General features: G+C 46.9%; 1 non-coding gene across 1 annotated transcript; it reads left to right on the top strand.

The window, feature by feature from the left end:
* Window positions 1–3,974: 3,974 nt before the first annotated feature.
* Window positions 3,975–4,080, top strand: LOC140912162 (U6 spliceosomal RNA). The gene has a single exon (XR_012159240.1). It is a non-coding gene; the product is annotated as a U6 spliceosomal RNA (small nuclear RNA).
* The last annotated feature ends 14,113 nt before the right edge of the window (window positions 4,081–18,193 follow it).

Raw genomic sequence — 18,193 nt, 5'->3', positions numbered from 1 at the left:
GTTGCAGTGGAAAGCTTGAAAATGTGACCTTCGTGCCCACTAAAGGCTTGGAAACCAGAAAGTAAATAAAAAGAACCTCAAAATGTATTTTTTTTTAAAAGCAGCTCATGATTGTTAAATTAATCTCATAATTTTGGATGGACCTGACACATGATTTCTGAGTGCTTGGGGTTGGAAATACTGTTAACAAGAATACCTAGCTCCTCCATAGCACTTTTTGTCAGTAGATCTCAAAGCACTTTACAAAGGAGGTCAGTCATTATCTCCCTTTTATAGAGGGGAAACTGAGGCACAAGGTAGGGCAGCGACTTACTCAAGGTTACCCAACAGACCGGTGGCAGAGCCAGGAATAGCATGCGGAGTCCTGATCTCTCATGGCTCCTGAGTGGTTAACACAAACAAACAACAACAATAAAAGTTATAATGAGGCTGCTGGGCTCGTCTTGAGCCGATAGATGCTGTTTGGATAGTTAGCTGTGTGAAAGGAAGTGCTGCTAAAGTATGCCAGCTCCTGCACAGGGCAGTGAGATTACCTTGATGGCTTTGACACTGTAGCCCTCTGAACATGAAAAACTATTTATCACAAGTGTTTAAAAGGCAGTACAAAAAAATCACTAGGAGGAATCTGAATTCCACAAATTACAGCAAGATCCTCCAGGGAATTTCCTATGTAGGTTTTGAACTGAGATGTCTGTGGAGTATATTGAAAGGAAAAAAAAGAAAAAGGAAAAAAAAAACCACAAACAAAACCGTCCTCTGAAGTGAGATTTTGAACACAGCTGTCTGAGGAACTTTAGCCATCAAAAGCTCAGATGACAGGTCTCTTCTCTGGGAAGCCAGCTTAGTGCTTGGGGCAGAATTAAGCAACATTAAATGTTTTATCAAGGATAAAAATAAATAAATCCAGGCTGATATGTTAACTATGGGCATCCCACATTATCTTTTAAGGAGACTTCACTCTCAGTCCTCCCCCTGCGTAAGGGAGTTACCTTTTAACACAGATATTTACTCCTTCAGATGATTTTTTTAACTGATCTATGTAGAAGTGCTAATATACGGCCAGATCCTGGGAAAGAATAAGCTCATTCAACTCCCAACAACTCAAAGGAGAGTTGACGGTACGGAGGTCCATGAAGGAGGCCCTCAGAACCAGGCCATAGTTAGCTATAATTAAGCACTGGGCCGGGTTACCAAGGGAGGTTGTGGAATCCCTGTCACTAGAGGTTTTTAAGAACAGGTTGGACAAACCCCTCTCAGGGATGGCCTAGGGTTACTTGGTCCTGCCTCAGCACAAGAGGCTGGACTTGATGACCTTCTGAGGTCCCTTCCAGCCCTACATTTCTATAAGGCACTTAGCAAGGACACTGGACCAGCATCAGTTGTTTATGTTCCGTTAGCACAGAGAGGACCCAAGTGAGATCAGGAGTCCATTTTGCTGGCCACTGCATAACACAGAATTAGAGATGGCCTCTACCCCAGACAGCTTACAATCTAAGGTCCTGACTCGGGAAAGCATTCTTAATTCAGTGTAACTCTATCACATGCTTAAGTACTATACTGACTAAGACTTAATACACAAGATAGACAGGGTACATCTACACTGCATTGTAAACCCAGACCGGTGGGATATGGATTCGGTGTTTCCAAGCCCGCACTTGAACACCCTCACTGCATTGTAAACCTGGGCTTACAATTGCTGGACCCAGGTCTCACAACTGTGCTAATGCATCCCTACTGCACTATGCAGACCTGAGCCGGCTCTGCAGCTTGAGCACTGTCCACACTGCAAAATGACAGGGCTTGGACATGAGAAACAGTGGACTCAAGCTCTGACCCCGCCTGCAGGTGGCTCCTAGAACCCAGGTCATAGAATATCAGGGTTGGAAGGGACCTCAGGAGGTCATCTAGTCCAACCTCCTGCTCAAAGCAGGACCGATCCCCAATTAAATCATCCCAGCCAGGGCTTTGTCAAGCCAGACCTTAAAAACCTCTAAGGAAGGAGATTCCACCACCTCCCTAGGTAACGCATCCCAGTGTTTCACCACCCTCCTAGTGAAAAAGTTTTTCCTAATATCCAACCTAAACCTCCCCCACTGCAACTTGAGACCATTATTCCTTGTTCTGTCATCAGCTGCCACTGAGAACAGTCTAGATCCATCCTCTTTGGAACCCCCTTTCCAGTAGTTGAAAGCAGCTATCAAATCCCCCCTCATTTTTCTCTTCTGCAGGCTAAACAATCCCAGTTCCCTCAGCCTCTCCTCATAAGTCATGTGTTCCAGTCCCCTAATCATTTTTGTTGCCCTCCGCTGGACTCTTTCCAATTTTTCCACATCCTTCTTGTAGTGTGGGGCCCAAAACTGGAAGCAGTACTCCAGATGAGGCCTCACCAATGTCGAATAGAGGGGAATGATCACGTCCCTCGATCTGCTGGCAATGCCCCTACCTATATATCCCAAAATGCCATTGGCCTTCTTGGCAACAAGGGCACACTGTTGACTCATATCCAGCTTCTCGTTCACTGTAACCCCTAGGTCCTTTTCTGCAGAACTGCTGCCAAGCCATTCAGTCCCTAGTCTGTAGTGGTGCATGAGATTCTTCCGTCCTCTGTGCTTGCTGACCCGATCCAGAAAGATTTGGGTGGACCAGAGGGACAGTTGGGCTCAAACCTGACTCTGAGCCTAGGTTTACAACACAGTATAGACATACCAATAAAGAGTGGGAGGGAAAGCTGAGTCACAGAGAGGAGAAGTGACTTGCCCAAACTCACACAGGAAGGCTGTAGCAGAGCTCCCTGAAGAAGTAGATTGCTCCATCCCCATCTGGGAGGATGAACCTCTTGTCCCCTTTTCTCTTCAGACAGTGCTGAAGCTCTGACCCCAGCCCAGCTTTCTTTCTAACCCCTCACAGCCTCCTCCTACTCCTCCCTTCCCAATGGGCTGTCTGCTGCACTCAGCCAGGACTTCTCCCTCACTGAAAAAAAAAAATGTGGACCTCAAACTATGTAAATGGTTTTGCCTACAGTACATGGCTTTGTTTGGTAGTGCAACAACATCCTGGGATGCGTGCACAGGCAGAAAAGCACGTGGTAAGCTATGGACTGAGAAAGGTAAATAACGTACCATCTTCCAAAATCCTTGTAATAGGTTTAAAAGCGGAGCCTTCAGGGAAATGGGAGTATTATCAGGGAACAAGCATAATAAGAAAATATTACAGCTCCGTTGCTATAGCCTCTGTAACCATAATAGCTAGATCATGACACACCATAACTTGTGGGAGGGGAGTTCCAAACATCCTTCTAATACACTGCTTCTTCAGAAGAGATGCAATTAAGGTGACACGATAGTTTTCTGTGGGTAATTTACTTGAGTGATTAAACTACTGTGATTTATTTTATGGTGGAATGTATTTTGGGGTTAGCCAAGCTGCAAGATGCTCCAGGGAATAACTCAGTGCACGTGGCAGCGAAGAGCGGAAGAGCAACAGAGATAAAGAGAAACAAAAATCATAGCAAAGAAGGTCAGGCCCACAATGTCTATAATTTAGAGACATCTCAAGCCTGTTTCTTTCTCATAATTTCAGCCAGAATGGAAGAATTTACAAGAAATTCTTTCCCATGAAAGATTAGATATGTAGAATAGATTCCTCAGTTCTATGGCCAGAGGGGACCATTGTGGGCATCTAGTCTGACCTCCTGTATGGCACAGGTCAGAGAACTTCCCTCAAATAATTCCTAGAGCAGATCTAATAGAAAAACATTCAGTCTTGATTTAAAAATGGTCACGGATGGAGAATCCACCACAATCTTTGGTAAGTTGTTTCAATGGTTAATGACTCTCTCTGTTAAAAATTAATGCTTTATTTCCGGTCTGAATTTGCCTAGCTTCAACTTCCAGCCCTTGGGTCATCCCAGATTCTCCACTGCATTCAGGTTCTAGGCATGAAGAGCATGTACCTTACTCTAGACATTCCCACAGAGGAAAGGATTTATTCCAGCTACATAAAATTGGAACGATACAGAGAAGATTAGCATGGCCCCTGTGCAAGGATGACACACAAATTCGTGAAGTGTTCCATATTTGGGGGAGGGATAGCTCAGTGGTTTGAGCATTGGTCTGCTAAACCCAGGGGTGTGAGTTCAATCCTTGAGGGGGCCATTTAGGGATTTGTGGCAAAAATTGGAGATTGGTCCTGCTCTGAGCAAGGGGTTGTACTAGATGACCTCCTGAGGTCCCTTCCAACTCTGATATTCTAGGATTCTATGAGAGTGCCCAGGATCAGGTGTTGATGGGGTCCATTCTTTTTATAGCCACTGAATCCAGATTTAAAGGGCAAAGATAGTGAGAGGAGAAGCAGAGACAGAGATTGTGGGGTGAAAAATGTTTTGGACAATGATAATTTTTTTGAAAACCCCACTCCCCCCACTTCCCTCTCTCTCTGAAAAATTTCAACTCTCTATAGACAAGAGCAGTTCAACGGGGGTATCACAACAGAAATGTCCTCACTGGCGATGCCATTATCTTTTTGTCCTTCCCACTGTTACCCAGACCTTTACCTCCTTGAAGCCACCCAATCAGCGCTGCATGCAGACTCCTACCTTTTAGAAAGGTGGACCAACAAGAATGCACTACACCCACCTGTTCACTTCCTGGTCCAGCTCCAGCTGCTGATTATTACCTGGCTAAGACCCAGTTCTCTCCGACAGTAATAGCGACTGACAGGGCCATCATGGCTGTTGCACCACAGGGTTGAGCTCAGAGGAGAAGGGGAAGGTCACTTCCAGTGGCGGGCTATTGAATTCTACAACATCCGTGGCCACTAGGCAGTTCCAGTACAGATATGGAAAAATCCAGAGCAAGGTTTCTATTTACACCCTGCATTTTGGGTTTCCAGATTCCTTGATGCTCAGTCTTTTTCCATTCCCTGAAGTGATCATAGAATCATAGAATCATAGAATATCAGGGTTGGAAGGGACCCCAGAAGGTCATCTAGTCCAACCCCCTGCTCAAAGCAGGACCAATTCCCAGTTAAATCATCCCAGCCAGGGCTTTGTCAAGCCGGACCTTAAAAACCTCTAAGGAAGGAGATTCTACCACCTCCCTAGGTAACGCATTCCAGTGTTTCACCACCCTCTTAGTGAAAAAGTTTTTCCTAATATCCAATCTAAACCTCCCCCACTGCAACTTGAGACCATTACTCCTTGTTCTGTCATCTGCTACCATTGAGAACAGTCTAGAGCCATCCTCTTTGGAACCCCCTTTCAGGTAGCTGAAAGCAGCTATCAAATCCCCCCTCATTCTTCTCTTCTGCAGGCTAAACAATCCCAGCTCCCTCAGCCTCTCCTCATAACTCATGTGTTCCAGTCCCCTAATCATTTTTGTTGCCCTTCGCTGGACTCTCTCCAATTTATCCACATCCTTCTTGAAGTGTGGGGCCCAAAACTGGACACAGTACTCCAGATGAGGCCTCACCAATGTCGAATAGAGGGGAACGATCACGTCCCTCGATCTGCTCGCTATGCCCCTACTTATACATCCCAAAATGCCATTGGCCTTCTTGGCAACAAGGGCACACTGCTGACTCATATCCAGCTTCTTGTCCACTGTCACCCCTAGGTCCTTTTCTGCAGAACTGCTGCCTAGCCATTCGGTCCCTAGTCTGTAGCTGTGCATTGGGTTCTTCCGTCCTAAGTGCAGGACCCTGCACTTATCCTTACTGAACCTCATCAGATTCCTTTTGGCCCAATCTTCCAATTGGTCTAGGTCCTTCTGGATCCTATCCCTCCCCTCCAGCGTATCTACCACTCCTCCCAGTTTAGTATCATCCGCAAATTTGCTGAGAGTGCAATCCACACCATCCTCCAGATCATTTATGAAGATATTGAATAAAACCGGCCCCAGGACCGACCCTTGGGGCACTCCACTTGATACCGGCTGCCAACTAGACATGGAGCCATTGATCACTACCCGTTGAGCCCGACAATTTAGCCAGCTTTCTACCCACCTTATAGTGCATTCATCCAGCCCATACTTCCTTAACTTGCTGACAAGAATACTATGGGAGACCGTGTCAAAAGCTTTGCTAAAGTCAAGAAACAATACATCCACTGCTTTCCCTTCATCCACAGAACCAGTAATCTCATCATAAAAGGCGATTAGATTAGTCAGGCATGACCTTCCCTTGGTGAATCCATGCTGGCTGTTCCTGATCACTTTCCTCTCATGCAAGTGCTTCAGGATTGATTCTTTGAGGACCTGCTCCATGACTTTTCCAGGGACTGAGGTGAGGCTGACTGGCCTGTAGTTCCCAGGATCTTCCTTCTTCCCTTTTTTAAAGATTGGCACTACATTAGCCTTTTTCCAGTCATCCGGGACTTCCCCGGTTCGCCATGAGTTTTCAAAGATAATGGCCAGTGGCTCTGCAATCACAGCCGCCAATTCCTTCAGCACTCTCGGATGCAACTCGTCCGGCCCCATGGACTTGTGCACGTCCAGCTTTTCTAAATAGTCCCTAACCGCCTCTATCTCCACAGAGGGCTGGCCATCTCTTCCGCATTTTGTGATGCCCAGCGCAGCAGTCTGGGAGCTGACCTTGTTAGTGAAAACAGAGGCAAAAAAAGCATTGAGTACATTAGCTTTTTCCACATCCTCTGTCACTAGGTTGCCTTCCTCATTCAGTAAGGGGCCCACACATTCCTTGGCTTTCTTCTTGTTGCCAACATACCTGAAGAAACCCTTCTTGTTACTCTTGACATCTCTGGCTAGCTGCAGCTCCAGGTGCGATTTGGCCCTCCTGATAACATTCCTACATGCCCGAGCAATATTTTTATACTCTTCCCTGGTCATATGTCCAACCTTCCACTTCTTGTAAGCTTCTTTTTTATGCTTAAGATCTGCTAGGATTTCACCATTAAGCCAAGCTGGTCGCCTGCCATATTTACTATTTTTTCGACTCATCGGGATGGTTTGTCCCTGTAACCTCAACAGGGATTCCTTGAAATACAGCCAGCTCTCCTGGACTCCTTTCCCCTTCAAGTTAGTCCCCCAGGGGATCCTGGCCATCCGTTCCCTGAGGGAGTCGAAGTCTGCTTTCCTGAAGTCCAGGGTCCGTATCCTGCTGCTTACCTTTGTTCCCTGCGTCAGGATCCTGAACTCAACCAACTCATGGTCACTGCCTCCCAGATTCCCATCCACTTTTGCTTCCCCCACTAATTCTACCCGGTTTGTGAGCAGCAGGTCAAGAAAAGCACCCCCCCTAGTTGGCTCCTCTAGCACTTGCGCCAGGAAATTGTCCCCTACGCTTTCCAAAAACTTCCTGGATTGTCTATGCACCGCTGTATTGCTCTCCCAGCAGATATGAGGAAAATTAAAGTCACCCATGAGAATCAGGGCATGCGATCTAGTAGCTTCCGTGAGCTGCCGGAAGAAAGCCTCATCCACCTCATCCCCCTGGTCCGGTGGTCTATAGCAGACTCCCACCACTACATCACTCTTGTTGCACACACTTCTAAACTTAATCCAGAGACACTCAGGTTTTTCTGCAGTTTCGTACCGGAGCTCTGAGCAGTCATACTGCTCCCTTACATACAGTGCTACTCCCCCACCTTTTCTGCCCTGCCTGTCCTTCCTGAACAGTTTATAACCATCCATGACAGTACTCCAGTCATATGAGTTATCCCACCAAGTCTCTGTTATTCCGATCACGTCATAGTTCCTTGACATCACCAGGACCTCCAGTTCTCCCTGCTTGTTTCCAAGGCTTTGTGCATTTGTATATAAGCACTTGAGATAACCTGTTGATCGCCCCTCATTGCCAGTATGAGGCAGGAGCCCTCCCCTCACAGACATTCCTGCCTGTGCTTCCTCCCGGTATCCCGCTTTCCCACTTACCTCAGGGCTTTGGTCTCCTTCCCCCGGTGAACCTAGTTTAAAGCCCTCCTCACTAGGTTAGCCAGCCTGCTGGCAAAGATGCTCTTCCCTCTCTTCGTAAGATGGAGCCCGTCTCTGCCCAGCACTCCTCCTTCATGGAACACCATCCCATGGTCAAAGAAACCAAAGCCTTCTCTCCGACACCATCTGCGTAGCCATTCGTTGACTTCCACGATTCGACGCTCCCTACCTAGGCCTTTTCCTTCCACGGGGAGGATGGACGAGAACACCACTTGCGCCTCCAACTCCTTTATTCTTCTTCCTAGAGCCACATAGTCCGCAGTGATCCGCTCAAGGTCATTCTTGGCAGTATCATTGGTGCCCACGTGGAGAAGCAGGAAGGGGTAGCGATCCGAGGGCTTGATGAGTCTCGGCAGTCTCTCCGTCACATCACGAATCTTAGCCCCTGGCAAGCAGCAGACTTCTCGGTTTTCCCGGTCAGGGCGGCAGATAGATGACTCAGTCCCCTGGAGGAGAGAGTCCCCGACCACCACCACCCGCCTTCTCCTCTTGGGGGTGGTGGTCGTGGAACCCCCAACCTCAGGACAACGCATCTCATGCCTTCCAACCAGCGGAGTCTCCTTCTGCTTTCTCGCCCCAGACATATCATCTGGTCCACTCTCCGCAACGATACCTGTGGAGAGAACATGAAAGCGGTTAGTTACCTGTGTCTGTGTTACTGGAACCCGGACATTCCGCTTACCTCTTCTGGAGGTCACATGTTGCCAAGCTTCTTCACTGGCCTCTTGGCTCCTCTGTGCAACCTGCTCTATATCTGTAGAGCTTTGTGCCCCTAGAAGCCTATCCTGAGTTTCGTCCAGGAAATCCTCAGTTTCCCGTATGCAACGCAGGGTTGTTATCTGTTGCTCCAGACCTTCAATCTTCTCTTCCAATATGGAGACCAGCTTGCACTTTGTACAGACAAAGTCGCTTCTGTCCTGTGGAAGAAAGACAAACATGGCACATCCAGTGCAGGTCACAACAGCTGAACCCCCCCCTTCCATATCACCTTCCTACTATGAGCTTCCTCAGAGCAGTTTGCAAGACGTAAGCTTCACTGGGCTCCCTCCAGGGGAACTCCCAGGCAAACTCCTGCTGTGTGCTGCTCTGCTGTCCCCGCTGCTCAGCTGGTTCTCCGCCGCTCAGCTGGTTCGCGAAGCTCTGGCTATTTTTAAACAGCCAGGCTTCCATGTCGCAAACAAACAGACACCCTACTGCCCGCCCCCTGCAGGCTAGCAGCCAATCAGACACTCACTCAGACTCTCACACTGCCCCCCCAGCAAACACACGCTGGGATACTTCCTCAGCAAGCAAACAAACACAGACTCGGATACTTACCAGCTTAGGATAGCTGATGAGGTTTGCTATCTTGGGGCCAGATTCTGATTCCTTTACACTGACCAGCACCCTCACAGTGGAATGAGGTACTTCTCAATGTGTGTAAAAGAGAGGAGGATCCGGCTGACAAAACACCTCAACATGGTGCAAGTTCCGGAGCCTGGATGGGAAGGACAGTCTGGTGGTTACGGAGCTAGCCTGGGACCCTGGAGACCCTGATTCAGTTCCCTGATCTTGCATAGACTTTTCTTATGACCTTGTACAAGCCAGTGTACGTACCCTTTTCTTATGACCTTGGCACTGCGTGTGAAGATGCGATCACAGCTCGGATAGACAGACCTGCACTAGCTTTAATCAAGCTAGCATGGCTTAGACTAGCTGTGAAGACACAGCAACATGGGATGTATAAGCCCACCTGGAACCCCAGGTACATGTGTTCCTCGCCCATGCCAGCGTCTGTGCCGCTGCATCTTCATGGCTATTTTAGCTGCATTAGCTAGAGTGAAACTAATGTGCGTGTTGCAAACACACCTCTAGTGACGGGCAGACTTACGCCAACTCTCAGTGCTTCAGTTCCCCACCGGCAACGAGGGATAATGGCACCTCCCTACCACACAGGGATACTGGGAGGTGCTCGGGCACTATAGTAATGGGGCGCATAAAAGTGTCGGCTACACAGACAGCCCTGCTAACGGTCAGCGGCAAAACATTGCCCTCCGATCACTGAATACACAGTGGCGGCTCATAACACCTGCTACTTGATCGAAAAAGCAACGGCTGCATGCAAAGATCAGCAACGATGATGCCACCCTTGTTTCATTGCAACGTGACAGTTTTTACTGTGACAACATCTCTGCGGTGCTAAGCAGGCGCCCATTCCAATGCAATTAGAGCAGTGAGATCGCGGCTTATTTTTCACATTCGGGGAATTCATCAGTTTGTCTCAGGAGCTCAGAGGCCATCAGAACCAAGGAACCACCCCTGCTCCTCCTACACAGTCAATATTTTTATAGGATGAAATCTCTTTGGAAACTAATTGGAAAGAGTGATATACTTTGGAAGCGATTTCTGAACAGCTGGACAGGGTAGCAAAGGTCAATTCTTCCTTCTCTTCCCCCTCACTTCTCCTATGCCCTCCTTTTTTTATTCTGTTATTTCTCCCTCATTTCTCTTTTCCTCTCTCTCTTCTCCATCTGCTCTGACTTTGGCTTGTTTCATTTAACAATCCCCTGTCCGAATAATGAGCCTGGCTTGGTAGGCCATGGAACTGCTCCTCTCTGGCTAGTTAGCTAGAAAACCAGACAAGAATATCCACACCTAACCTGAGCTGGTAAAGGTGTGTACAGCGCTGAAGGCAAATCTAATGCCTGCCTTTAAGCTGAACTCATTGAAGCTGCTTTCAGATACAGCAGGCATGTGAGTCTGCCTGCTTACTTGTTTAGCTTAAATGCTGTTGATAAAAAGCAGCTCTTAGCTTAGGATAGCTGTAAAGATCAATCCAGGCCCAAGTTCTCTGATCAGACAAACTGAGTTCAGATCCTGCGTGTTCTGGGCTGACTGCACTTCCAGGGAAATAAAACAATTATGGTCCGTTTTTATGAACGGAAGCAGAGTCACAAGTGGCAAGGTGAAAGGGGTAGGTCATGCTAGTAGTGGGGTGGAGAACAGTTCCCTCTTGTTTAAAGTAGGTCTGCTTGGGAGTAGAAAGGCCTTTCATGTTGAACCCTTACTGGTCTGCAGTGTTCGGCTCACATGGTACTATGGCTTCCAGAGAATCCAAAACTACTGAAGATGGTTTAAGAACAGATTGTGTGTTGATGCCACTAGCCACTTGTCCTTGTGCCCCTGTACCAGCAATTAGGTATGGATACTGGAAGAACTCAGGATAACAGACCTGATCTTGCTTTCTCCTCTTCCCCCGCACCCATATATTTCTTTAAACTCTTCTTGCTGCAGGATCACCATAGGCAGATAATAAGAATACCTGGCTCTTATCTGCTTTTTATCCATAGATCCCAAAAAACCATATAAAGTAGGTCAGTAGCATTAGCCACATTTGACAGATGGGGAAACTGAGGCATGGGGGGAATGACTTGCCTATGGTCACCTAGCAGCAGAGCCAGGAACAGAACCTAGCTCTCCTAAGTCCTACTCTAGTGCACTAACCTCTAGGCAACACTGCCTTCATGGAGGCAGATAGCACTGTGCCCCTTTAAAGAGGTAGCTTCTTTATGGGCATGGAAAGGCTGACCAACACCCTCCCTCTCACATTGGTGTTTACAGTGACAGGCTCAATGGCAACGCCAGCAACAGTAAGAGGGCAGAAGATTTTGCAAGTGAATCACTGGCTAGGGAAGATGTGGAGGGTTTTGGTTTCGTGGAACATTGATCTTTCTTCAGTGGGGAAAGAGAACTGTATATCCTCCGCCTTAATAGAAGGGGGACCATCTCCTTGGGGTTGCCTAAAGTAGTGCAGAAGGTTTTACACTAATAGCAAAAGGGAGGGTAAAAAGAGGGCAGAGATGAGCATTCAGCTCAAAAACAAAACCGAGATGTTGAGAACAATCAAGGAACCAAGAATTTCTCCTCTTTGTGTCCTTTAAATTGCCTAGACACCAATTTGAGGAGCCTGTGTAACAAACAAGGGGAATTACAATAGCTCATTCATGAGCATAAATTCAGCCTTGTTGGTATTACTGAAACCTGGTGGGATGATTCACACGCCTGGAATGTTAAAATCAATGTCAAAAATGTCATTGCCTGTTGCCAAGTCACTGATAACTAGGAAGAAAATGATCTTGAATGCTTATGGATCAATGTCCAAACAGATAAAGCACGAGATAGGGTATTAGTGGGGTTAGCCACAGACCATCTCCTCACACGACTATTTTCGATATATAGGAAAAAAACCTACGTGATCCTGGGGGCCTTCAATTTGAGGGACATCTGCTGGAGGTCTCACACTGGCAATGCTAAAACATCCTTGGAATTTCTAAACATTGTAGAGGACAATTTCCTAACTCAAAACGTGTTCTTTATTCAATCTTGGCCTACAGATGAAGAGGAACTGATCACAGAACCAAAAATTCATGGTAGATTAGGTACAACTGATCATGACTTGATTACATTTATAATGTGCAAGCAGAATAAACTCCAGAGCAGTAACATATATCATGGACAAATACCTGTCAGGGATGGGCTAGATAATATTTAGTCCTGCCTTGGACTAGATGACCTCTTGAGGTCCCTTCCAGTTCTATGATTATGTATACTTGGTACTTTAATAGGACCAGTTTTACAGAGCTGAAAACAATTATGAGCTAAATCAGTTGGGAGAAACAATTTAATCAGAAAAGTGTGAATGATAATTGGGAATCATTTAAGAACACCTCACTAGATGCCCAAATACCCACAATCTCACAAGAGAGGAAGGAAGCTGCACTGGTTAAAAACAAACAAACAAACCAATCCACCTGGTTTAAGAGGGGAAGTGAAAGCATCTATAAAAAATAAAAGATTATATATATTATATACATATACACACAAAGGGAAGAAACAGGGAAGTTGATAGTAATTGCAGAAAACTGATAATACAAGCTGAGAGGACACAAGGAGCAATCTATGGCCTGCACAGTTACAGACAATATAAAGGAAGTTTTTAAAAATATATTAGGAACAAAAAGAATCCTGACAATGGTATTGGTTCATTACTAGATGGAAATGGTAGAATTCTCAATAATGTAGAAAAGGCAGAAGTGTTCAATAAATATTTCTGTTCTGTATTTGGGGGAAAACAGATGATATAGTCTCCTCATATGGTGATAACACTCTTTCCATTCCACTTGTCTCTCTGGAGGATGTTAAACAGAAGCTACTGAAGTCAGAATTTTTAAATCAGCAGTCCAAATAACTTGCATCTAAGAGTTTTAAAAGAGTTGGCTGATGAACTCACTCAACAGTTAATGCTGATTTTTGAATAAGTCTTGAGGCATTGAGGAGGTTCCATAAGACTAGAAGAAAGCTAGTATTGTTCCAGTATGTAGTGAGGCAGAGTGGCCTCCCTTTGGACTGGAGAGCGAGGGACCACTACGCTCCCCTTGGTGGGCAGAGACAAACCCATCCCGCTCCCCTCTCCAGAAGGACCGAGGTGGGAGAGGAAGTTTAAAGGGAGGGCCCTGCAGCTCAGTGAGCGGTAGCCAGCAGAGGAGACGGATGCCTCTGCTTTGATGCGGTGCCCAGGAGCTGAATCTACACTCTGCCACACCCTGCCCCCAGCGGATGAGGAGTTACTGGGACTACTATCGACTGTCTAACCAGAGGAGCCCGAGGACTGGTGGATACTGGAGGTACCAAGCCCTGGGGAGGTAGGAAGTAGCCAGGGGCAGCTGACGACTGGCTGGCTATAGGGCTGACTGCATCTGGGTCGGCATGTTGCGGTTGGATCCCCGCCAACACAGTGGCGGACCTCTCTGCCACTGCTAGGGCCCTGGGCTGGGTCGCGGTGGAGTAGGGAGGGCCCACGTCTCCCTGCCCCACCAAACCCCCCTTAGGCCAGGAGGCCTGTGTCCCTGAACAGCCTGTCAGCACCCTAGACTGCCTGCTGGGTGCTCAACCCCTTTTGGAGCCCCCGAGACTGGGTGGGCGCTCACCCCTACATGAACCCCGAGACTGTATGGGTTCGCTGGCTGCCTGAGCCCCATGCTTAGGCTAAAGCCTGCTCCCTGCTCTGCCCCACCCAAAGGGCTAGGGCTAACTGTGTGTATTTGATGGCTGACTTGACCCGGAGACATAGGCAATAGCCTGCTACTAGCCCGGTCCTGCCCAAGGGCAGGGGCTTCACTGTTAATTGGTGTCAGCCCCAGCTGAGTGGGCTGAGGGCTAAAGACTGCATCGGCGCACCCCCCACACCCACCCAAGGGTGGGGACAGAAGCCCGCACTCTTGTTGTGTGGTTGCTCTTGTTAGATGGATCCTGCTGGGGTGGCCCAAGCCCGAAGACTACTGCCCCTACACTGAGGCACAGTGGCCTCCCTCCCCACAGGAGAGCGAGGGACCATTGTACATATTTAAAAAGGGTAAATGGGGATGACCCGAGAAACTACAGTCCTGTCAGCTTGATATTGATCCCAGGGAAGATAATAGAGTGGCTGATCTAGAACTTGATTAATAAAGAACTAAAGGAGGGTCATGTAATTAATGTAAATCAACATGGGTTTATGGAAAATAGATCCTGTCAAACTAATTTGATTTTTTTTAAATGCGATTACAAGTTTGGTTGATGAAGGTAATAGTATTGATGTAATATGCTTAGACTTCTGTATGGCATTTGACTTAGCACTAGATTTAGTTTTTTAATCAAAGTGTTAATATAAAATTGACATGGCACACATTACATGGATTAAAAACTGGCTAACTGATAGGCGGATAACTGATAGGGGTAACTGTAAACAGGGGAATCATGAGCGAGCAGCTATATATCCATACGAAAGCATACCTCTCAGAAAGCCATCAAGGGGTCCCTTAGGGATTGATGCTTGGCCCTAAACTATTTAACTTTTTTCCCAGTGATCTGGAAGAAATCATAAAATCATCACTGATAAGGTTTGTAGATGACAAAAATTGAGGGAATGGTAAATACTGAAGAGGACAGGTCACCCCTACAGACTGATCTGGGTGCAAGCAAACAATATGCATTTTAATACAGCTAAAGGTAAATGTATACATCTAGGAACAAGGGAGGGAGGCCAGACAATAGGATCTTCAGAAGCTTGGACTTGGGACACAGGTGAGCGAGCTACCTGGGAAATGGTGAAACTGGACTTGGGAGGGGATTAGTGGTGAAGCTGAATTCCTTTGTCTAGCTCCTTCACAACATTATTTGAGGCAAAGGGTTGGCAGTGACAGAATGTGCTTATGGAACATTTCTCCCAAGATCGGAAATGCTGGTTTGAGCAGTTTGAAGGACACTGTATGAAAAAGTTCAAGTTGTTTTTCACCAGGACTGGGCAGGAAGCAGTTTTCCTGTCACATGAGAGTTTGGAAAAAAATCTCCCATCTGGCATTGAGACAAAAGTTGAAATCTTGAAAGTTTTTGCGATCAGGAAGGCCAAAGCACAACTGGAGTTGCACCTAGCAAGGGCTGTGAAGGGGAACAAGGAGGGTTTCTACAGGTATGTTAGCAACAAGAAGGTGGTCAGGGAAAGTGTGGGACCCTCACTGAATGTGGGAGGCAACCTAGTGACAGATGATGTGGAAAAAGCTGAAGTACTCAATACTTTTTTTTTGCCTCAGTCTTCACAGATAAGGTCAGCTCCCAGACTGCTGTCCTGGGCAACACAGTATGGGGAGGAGGTGGGCAGCCCTCAGTGGTGAAAGAGCAGGTTAAGGACTATTTAGAAAAGCTGGACATGCACAAGTCCATGGGGCCAGATGCAATGCATCCAAGGGTGCTGAGGGAGTTGGCTGATGTGATTGCAGAGCCATTGGCCATTATCTCTGAAAACTCATGGGGATCACGAGAGGTCCCAGACCATTGAAAAAAGGCAAATATAGTGCCCATCTTTAAAAAAGGGAAGGAGGAGAATCTGGGGAAATACAGACCGGTCAGTCTCACATCAGTCCCTGGAAAAATCATGGAGCAGGTCCTCAAGGAATCCATTTTGAAGCACTTGGAGGAGAGGAAGGTGATCAGGAACAGTCAACATGGATTCACCAAGGGCAAGTCATGCCTGACCAACCTGATTGCCTTCTATGATGAGATAATTGGCTCTGCGGATATGGGGAAAGGGATAGACGTGATATACCTTGACTTTAGCAAAGCTTTTGATATGGTCTCCCAGAGTATTCTTCCCAGCAAGTTAAAGAATTATGGATTAGATGAATGGACTATAAGGTGGATAGATAGCTGGCTAGATCGTCAGGCTCAACAGATAGTGATCAACGGCTCGATGTCTAGCTGGCAGCTGGTATCAAGCGGAGCGCCCCTGGGGTTGGTCCTGGGGCTGGTTTTGTTAAACATGTTTCAGAGTAGCAGCCGTGTTAGTCTGTATTCGCAAAAAGAAAAGGGTACTTGTGGCACCTTAGAGACTAACCAATTTATTTGAGCATGAGCTTTCGTGAGCTACAGCTCACTTCCGAAAGCTTATGCTCAAATAAATTGGTTTGTCTCTAAGGTGCCACAAGTACTCCTTTTCTTTTTGTTAAACATCTTCATTAATGATCTGGATGATGCGATGGATTGCACCCTCAGCAAGTTTGCCAATGACACTAAGCTAAGGGGAGAGTTAGATATGCTGGAGGGTAAGGATAGGGTCCAGACAAATTGGAGGATTGGTCCAAAAGAAATCTGATGAGGTTCAACAAGGACAAGTGCAGAGTTCCTGCACTTAGGATGGAAGAATCCCATGCACTTCCAGGCTGGGGACTGACTGGCTAAGCGGGAGTTCAGCAGAAAAGAATCTGGGGATTACAGTGGATGAGAAGCTGGATATGAGTCAGCAGTGTTCCCTTGTTGCCAAGAAGACTAACGGCATTCTGGGCTGCATTAGTAGGAGCATTGCCAGCAGATCAAGGGAAGTGATTATTCCCGTCTATTTGGCACTGGTGAGGCCACATCTGGAGTATTGCATCCAGATTTGCCCCCACCCCCCACTACAGAAAGGATGTGGACAAATTGGAGAGTCCAGCAGAGGGCAATGGAAATGATTAAGGGGCTGGGGCACATGACTTATGAGGAGAAGCTGAGGGAACTGGGCTTATTTAGTCTTCAGAAGAGAAGAGTGAGGGAGGATTTGATAGCAGCCTTCATCTACCTGAAGGGGGGTTCCAAAGAGGATGGAGCTAGGCTATTCTCAGTGGTGGCAGATGACAGAATGAGGAGCAATGGTCTCAAGCTGCACTGGGGAGGTCTAAGTTGGATATTAGGGAAAACTATTTCACTAGGAGAGTGGTGAAGCACTGGAATGGGTAACCTAGGGAGGTGGTGGAATCTCCATCCTTAGAGGGTTTTAAGGCCAGGCTTGACAAAGCCCTGGCTGGGATGTTTTAGTCAGGGTTGGTCCTGCTTTGAGCAGGGGGTTGGACTAGATGACCTCCTGAGGTCTTTTCCAACCCTAATCTTCTATGATTCTATGAAAGCATACCTCCCAGAAAGCCATCAAGAGACCAGTGGATTCCCCACCCCTTCCCTGCCACTGTTTGGCTGCAACATTGTCCACTATTCCACCAATGCCCTGTAATTACCCATTCCCATTCAACCAAGAACCAGTCATTTCATCTGTACCTCCAGACCCAACCATCTCATCAGGGACAGTTACTGATCCTCCCATAGCATTAGCTTTCCGCAGCTAAGGTTCTTCACTTTTTCCCCATCTCTCTTTAATTTGATGTTGGTGGTATTTCCACATCTCTTTCTCCTCATTCACCCTATTCCAGGGTCAGATCCTCAGTGAAGGATCAGTTGGGCCAATAATTTATATAAATCTCACTCTGGTTGCTTAATTACACAGGGCTTCCTCTGCCTTTATTATGCACAAACTTAGGGGAAGGAGGAGGCCACTATGATATGAAGCTTCCTTTAGATCTCTTAGAAGAAGGCCTTACATTTATGAAAAGATCTACATAAGAAACATGCGCCATGGCAAGCATCAGAGAATTCAGATAAGAATGTGAAGCGTTCACTTGAAAGGCAGTTTGCTGCTTCCAACCAGGCAAGCCTCAACACAGAGCTTTCAGAAGCATCTGTTCTCAGCAGCTTCTGAAGGCCTATCTGATTTAGGCTGCCACCTTAATCAGAGTTGTGTGTCTGATATGTAGATACAAATCTTTATTACCTGCCTGGCCAAAAGGTTAGGAAGGGGGAGAGAAGAGAAAATCTTCAGTGCTAAAGAAATGAACAAGAAAGTCTCTTGTTGGGAAGGGAGAGGAGCCTTT

The sequence above is a fragment of the Lepidochelys kempii genome, chromosome 5 (assembly GCF_965140285.1).
Source record: "Lepidochelys kempii isolate rLepKem1 chromosome 5, rLepKem1.hap1, whole genome shotgun sequence".
Taxonomy (NCBI): Eukaryota; Metazoa; Chordata; order Testudines; family Cheloniidae; genus Lepidochelys; species Lepidochelys kempii.
The sequence above is the reverse complement of the archived record's forward strand: the minus strand, read 5'-3'. Positions and strand labels throughout refer to the sequence as shown.